We start from the raw sequence: 6,836 nt of genomic DNA on the forward strand, positions 1-6,836 counted from the left end.
AAAAAAAAAAAAAAAAAAAAGATTCCTCAGATCAAAAGTAGGTGCTGTAGGTGGGCACTCCTGTGATGTTGTGTTCTGACCCAGAGAATCTGCCTTCTTCATGTATGTTCTAGTCACAAGTCACACAAGACCAATAACTAACATATGCAAGATGGCAGTAAGCACAGCAACTCCAACCAGCAGGCCCAGGTAGTTAAAGGATAATCCAAATCCTGAAACACAAAGGAATTTTTTATTAAGGGAACTAAGTAACAGGCTTATATTCCCTTTCCTAAAGGGATCTCAAAAGCACCTTCAGAAATTTACACTCTCATACCCATTCTAGCATGTTGTCAGGCACATCACAGGTAAGTATTTCTTGAGAAAATAAACAAATGCTAACATTTGACTAAAAGCCAAAGCCAGACTTGAAACAAATGAACCTGGTAAAAGAAGGGCTTCCTACCTATTTTTGCTATATAGCTCCTTGAAGAGCCCCATGCATGCACACAGAGTTAACTTTGGAAAACACCTAACATCCCTTTGTGATGCCAAATATAAATTGCCTGAGAGCTGACGATTAAATATTTTTCATTTTATGCATATCAAAAATTGTTTATTTTCAAAAAGAATCTGTTATATTTGAGATGATGTACCCAGAGCAGCACAAAGGCCAGTTGTATTTCAGAATGTATTCTACCGTCAGATAGTTTATATAGACACAAAGAACTAGAAACTATCTTTAGGGCAAAATCCACAGAAGCTAGACGACTGCAAGCTCCAGATGACTGCCTCACAGACCCTGGTCCAACTTAAGTCCTGTCACTGACTTATCTGGATACTTAAGAGGGCAGGGGTAGAAGAAAAAAACATGAAAGTATTTTAAAAACTCAGTTACAAGTAGATTTCTAACCATGAGAAATTCAATTACTATATACTGAGCTTCTATTTAATGCCAAACTCAATCTTCTCTTGACATATAAGAACTAAGAAACTCCCCCAAGAAAAAAAAAAAAACTTGCAAATAGCATTGCAAGATTACCCACCTACCCTTAGAGTCCAGTGGAAAAAGATTGTGCTAAATGGCATCTTTGCTGGGATTTCAGCATCTAACATTCAAAGATCTAAACAAAGCCTTCAACATCTAATCTAATCCTTTGTTTCACAGGGATATGCAAGACCCGAGCACCAAGGTCACACAGCAAGTTAGCAAGATGGGAAATAAAAATCATGTCTATTGATCTGTCTGTGGCAGCACAGGCAGGTTACATTATTTCAGAGGTAACTGTACCAAATGAATTACCAGCACCAGCAGTAAGTCCTTAAAAAGGCTAAGGGCATCCGTTAATTCATTACCAACTGCTCTATGCTGGACCCACTCACAAGGAGCTCACATCGATTTTCCAGTGCAAGCCTCTGCCCAATGTAATCTTTGATAAGAAAAAAAGCAAGACAAAAGCAAGGGTCACAAACGAGCCTCAGGGAAACAACTGGATGCTCGAGTTAATTCCTACTCACGTCTACCTTTATCAGAGTCAGGAATAGCATCCTATGGAAGTATTCCAAAGGTAAAGTTGCAAAAGAAAACTCAGTACAATGAACATTCTCATAATAAATGACCTTACAACATGTTCCAAGTTCTAGAACAGTTCCTGGACTTCGTCCGTATCCTTCATAAAATGTTTTATTTGGTTTTTGTGGCCAAAGGCATCAGGATAAGAGCTCCACCCTGACCTGCTCAGGGTACAGGTCTTCCAGGAGATTCCAGCAGCTGGTAAACACAGCCAGTGGCAGAGTGCCTAAGCAACCAATACCCAGGCAGGGAGCACGCACATACAGCATGCCAGGCTGCATGGAGGCGCGGACTTCACAGTCCTCTTGGCAACAAGAATCGCCAAAGAGCTCTAGGCCAGTCTCAGACTTGTTCACATCTAAAGACAGAAGAAATAGGGTGTTCTGGCCAGTCTTACTGTCCAGTCCCTTCTATCACACTATCTCTCAGGGTGTCCTGAAGGCTCCTCTGCTGCCCTTTCCTTCTCTTCCTGGCCTCCACCTGTTCCTTGAACACACAACGCACAACCCTGCGCAGAGCCTCAGCACTATCCAAAGCCTCTTCCCCCAAGGGTTACATGGCTCTCCCTCATCATCTTCTCAAGGAGGCCTCCCCTTACCATATTTTAAAGACTATTATCACATACACGCACATACACAAAACCCAATTTATCCCCTTTATCTGATTGTTTTTCATAAAGCGTATCAACTCAGATACTCTAGTTTATCTGGTCTAGCTCCTGATTAGACTGTGAAGCACATGAGAGAAGGGATTTCCCTTTTAGGTCTGCTATTGACTCCCCAGTGTTCCAAAAAATGCCTTGCCCATAGTAAAATGCAATACAATATATTACATGCATAGATGAATTAATAGCCAATTCTTCCTCAGGTTGGGAGAGAGGCATAATATTCCCACGATGAAGACTGAGAAAGGGTCTGTTCTCCATGGGAAATGACATGGCCTTCCATTGGGGGACTTTGCCTAGTTCGACTTGATCCTGGCTGAATCACGCCTAATCCAAGTGTGGCACATGCCATTGGCCACTGGCAGCCAAGAGACCTATCCATACCTTCAAGGAAGGGGCACCTCTTCTCCACCTTGTGGGTTCCTAGAGCAACCTCAATGAGTGCCTTTATCTGGTAAGACAGGGAATCAGGTACATCCATTCCTTGAGACCTCAAGTGTAGCCAGGAAGCATATGTGACGTTCACAGCGTCTTTTCCAGGAATGTTTTGGAGGGGAGTAGAAGAAAACAATCTAAATATCACTTGGTAGACAAAGGTTACATTGTTTTAAAGCCTCTAAGAGTAGACAGTAAAGTTATGAAACTATATCATAGACTATTGCATTCATTAATTTAGGTTGTTTAAATTCAAGATTCTTTTCCATTAAGTTATTTCTTAGTTCACTTCTATAGAAAAAAACTGATTTTTCACATGCAGGTTTAACACAGGGAGTGTTTTTTTTTGTTTGTTTGTTTTTTAAGAGACAGGGTCTCTCTCTGTCATCCAAGCTAGAGTGTGGTGGCGCAATCATAGCTCACTGCAGCCTTGAACTCCTGGGTTCAAGCGATCCTCTCCTCCCAAGTAGTTGAGACTACAGGTATGTGCCACCACGTGTGGCTAACATTTTTGCATTCTTTTGTAGATACAGTCTTGCCATGTTGCCCAGACTGGTCTTGAACTCCTATTCTCAGTCATCCTCCCGTCTCAGCCTCTCAAAGTACTGGGATTATAGGAGGGAGCCACCGTGCCCAGCCAGGGAGATTTTTTATCATACTCTTCAAAACAGTAGTGACCCTGGCTGCAGTTCATTGTGTTTTACCAGGCTCTTCTCCCATTTACTACAAGGAAGGGAAAACTGATCAAGAGCTTGTTTGACACTGTAGTTTTAACACTTCATGGGTTTTTTTCCCTTTTATTTCAGATACTTGAGCTATAGTAGAAGTGAATATGGCTTTTTTCTCCCCCAAAGTGTAATAACCACATTAACACTTTTGAGACAGGGTCTCACTCCCATCACCTATGCTGGAGTGCAGTGGAATGATCTCAGCTCACTGTAGCCTCTGCTTCCTGGGTTCAAGCAATTCTCCCACCTTAGCCTCCCAGGACCTGGGACTACAGGCACATGCCACCATGCCCAGCTAATGTTTGCATATGAGTATTTTTAGTAGCTACAGGATTTCTTCATATTGCCTAGGCTGGTCTCAAACTCCTGGGCTCAAGTGGTCCTCTCACCTCGGCCTCCCAAAGTACTGGGATTACAGGCATGAGTCACCACACCTGGTCCAGCACATCATCTTGAATAAAACTACTAAACCTCAAGAACACTTACTTTTCCATTCTAGCTAGCTTGCTTTCATCATTTTGGAGTGAATAGTTTTTTTCCCCAAAGATCTGCAAGCAAGAGTAGAGATTATGAAGGCATAAGACTATCTTTGTTTGTTATGAGTACTAGTCAACAGTCAACGCATTCCTACCAACGGATTGTGGAGGCTGCCTTCAGATTGAGAATACTTTGGAGTGTTGCCAAAAAAGACCCAATGAACCCTGGCATCATGTAGACAGCTGCTGCGTATCTCTATTAGGAGTGTATTCTTCTGAACAGACTTTAAGAACAAAAGTTAAAGGCAACTAATTCCAGGAAAGAACTGCTAAGTGGATACTTACTGATCATTAAAGTCAAGTCGGGTCTTGACAAAAAGTAAAGAGCCTTTGTGTCTTCTGTTCCCACTTCTGGTTGTATTTGACTACCTGTAGCATATGTTGCAGACCTCCTTGTTAGCTATGAAGGAAAAAGGAAGACTCATAATGCCAAAGCCCACATACTCCAGGATATATGTCAATTTTACAGTGTTCATAATTGTATATTACTATATAACTACATAATTGTAGTTATGTCAAAGGCGTGCAGGTTTGTATTCTCTCTTTTTTTTTTTGGGTTGCTATTAGTCTTTTAGTGGCTACAAAGGAGTCAGTCAAGTAGATGATCTCCTAATTTATTTGATCTTGTTAGCCACTCACTTTAAAATGTATGTAATAATCCTGTGATGAATATGTTTGGTATGAGTTTTCCAACATTATATATTTTGGGATTTCTGGAAATGGGATCTCTGGTTTGAGAGCCATTTGTTTTTGGCTCTTGATATGTCTGTTGCCCTGTTTTCCAAGAGGCATATCACAATTCACAACCCTGTAAGCAATGTCTTCTCATCACTACTAACACTTTATAGATTGTATTATATGCCATGCCGATGCACTGTTTGAAACTTGTCATATTAACTCATTTAATCTTCACAATCACTTCTCCAAAACAGGTCAACCACCAGTTCAGAGAAAGAGTAACAACGCTGGTGCTGGTGGTAATGACCGAAATAGTGTTCCGCATCAATTAGGTCTCAATGAGTTAGAAACTAGAACCAAAACCTTGTTAAACTTACGTGTGGACTTTACAGAGCTAAGAAAACAAATTCAGAATGGAGATTTTGTCCAAAACCCTATTAGGGACTCATATGAGACTAGAATCTGATCACCTCAATCCCAGTCTTTTACCCCCACCCAAAGTCCTGTTGCCCCTCAGTAATGTTCTTGGATCCCTGCTAGAAGACAGATCAGCAAGTCAAGGTGTAAAGAACAGTTTCCTACCTGGGAAAGAACCAAAAGCCAGGAGTGTCTGTGTGCATGTGAGTATGTGTACACATGCCTGTGTGGGGGCAGGAACTGAGATCCCCACAGGGACTGCTGACCTTGTCACTAGAACAAGAGGCCAACAGCACACAGTCCAACCCTCAACTTACCTTCTGCTTAATTTATCTTACCACATATTTGAACACTTTGGAAGATTCAACACTCAGATTCTTGGAGGTGCTCTACCTTAACCATCACTGTCGCTAAGACATCTGCGGAAGACAGGGAGGAAGAAAAAGCCCCATCAACAAAGCATCCCAATAGTGCTTCAGTATCACATGCTGGTTGGGATTTTTACCCTCAAACTGACCTACATGCAAGATGAGAACATGCTTTATGTTTAAGTTTATACTAGACTTGGGAATGGATTTGGAGACAATGGCCCCTAGGTAATATTGTTGTTCAGATTAAGCCTGAGAAATATAAAACCTTAGACATAATACACTACAAACAACAAAAAACATGTTGAATTGGGGCATATGTAAAGTTGGGACAGTATACAGCTTGAAATCTGGATCAGAAAGATTGATTTTGTCCATTTCCTGACATGACTAGTCAAAGATTTTGCATCCTGAGTACACACCTATTTTCTGCCATTAGTTTAAAAGATGGGTTTATGGGGATTCAGGTCTCTAACCATGATCAATAGATTGGGAATATATTTAGTATTCTCCAATGAAGAGATCTTACCTCCTGGATAATGTTGAGAGGCTAGAGCAGAGCCATTTCCAGGAAGCGAGGAAAATATTGTTGCATCTATATTGGACGACAGAAGAAAGGGAGAGAGAAGTTAGTTTTGCTTCCTATAGTGTCTCAAACTTAGTTCAGATATTGATCATGATTGTAGCAGTAAATACATGAAGCATATTTAGCACACATTCTGTGCCAAAGTACTGATGTTCAAAATGCTGCCTATAAATTGGTTAATCCTCACATCCCTATGAGATGCTATCAAGTCATGCTAAAGGCATTGCTACAGGTGTGCACTACCACGCTTGCTAATTTTTAATTTTTTTTTTTTTTTTTGAGACTGAGTTTTGGTCTTGTTGCCCAGGATGGAGTACAATGGTGTGATCTCAACTCACTGCAACTTCCACCTCCCAGGTTCAAGCAATTCTCCTGCCTCAGACTCCCCAGTAGCTGGGATTACAGGCACCTGCCACCACGTCTGGCTAATTTTTTGTATTTTACAGAGACTAAACAGAGAGGTTGCCCAAGGTCACATAGCTAGAAAGCTGGCTTCCTTCATTTTCAACCTCAGTCACCTCACCTGTAAAATGGAGATTCTACGACCAATTTCAAGATTCCTGAGGAATTCGCAGTGGAGCATTTGTGAGCAGCCATGTCTTTATATAGTGAGGGCTCAAGTGGCATTCACTCTTTCCCCTATGAGGAAAGGTTTATTTCTGAGAAAAAAATACAGAAATATCATGACAGAGGTGGGAGGGACCTGAGGAGTCACCGTGGCACCCACGCTTCCTCTCTATACTTGGGTCAAATCCTTTCTCCAGCTTCTTTGATCACTTAGAGTAGTGAGCACACCACCTCCAATGCAGTCCAATTCATCTCACTACAAAGAGGTAAGTTCCTCGCCAGTAAGGAAGAAACTTCTGACAGCT

General features: G+C 41.4%; 1 long non-coding RNA gene across 1 annotated transcript; it reads right to left on the reverse strand.

Annotated features, from left to right (window-relative positions):
* Window positions 1–3,266: 3,266 nt before the first annotated feature.
* LOC119470139 lies at window positions 3,267–6,583 on the reverse strand. The gene is made up of 3 exons (XR_005199020.1): window positions 6,488–6,583; window positions 5,908–5,973; window positions 3,267–3,374 (listed from the first exon to the last, which is right to left on the reverse strand). It is a non-coding gene; the product is annotated as an uncharacterized LOC119470139 (long non-coding RNA).
* Window positions 6,584–6,836: the final 253 nt, after the last annotated feature.

Source organism: Cebus imitator, unplaced genomic scaffold, assembly GCF_001604975.1.
Source record: "Cebus imitator isolate Cc_AM_T3 unplaced genomic scaffold, Cebus_imitator-1.0 Scaffold23, whole genome shotgun sequence".
Classification (NCBI taxonomy): Eukaryota; Metazoa; Chordata; class Mammalia; order Primates; family Cebidae; genus Cebus; species Cebus imitator.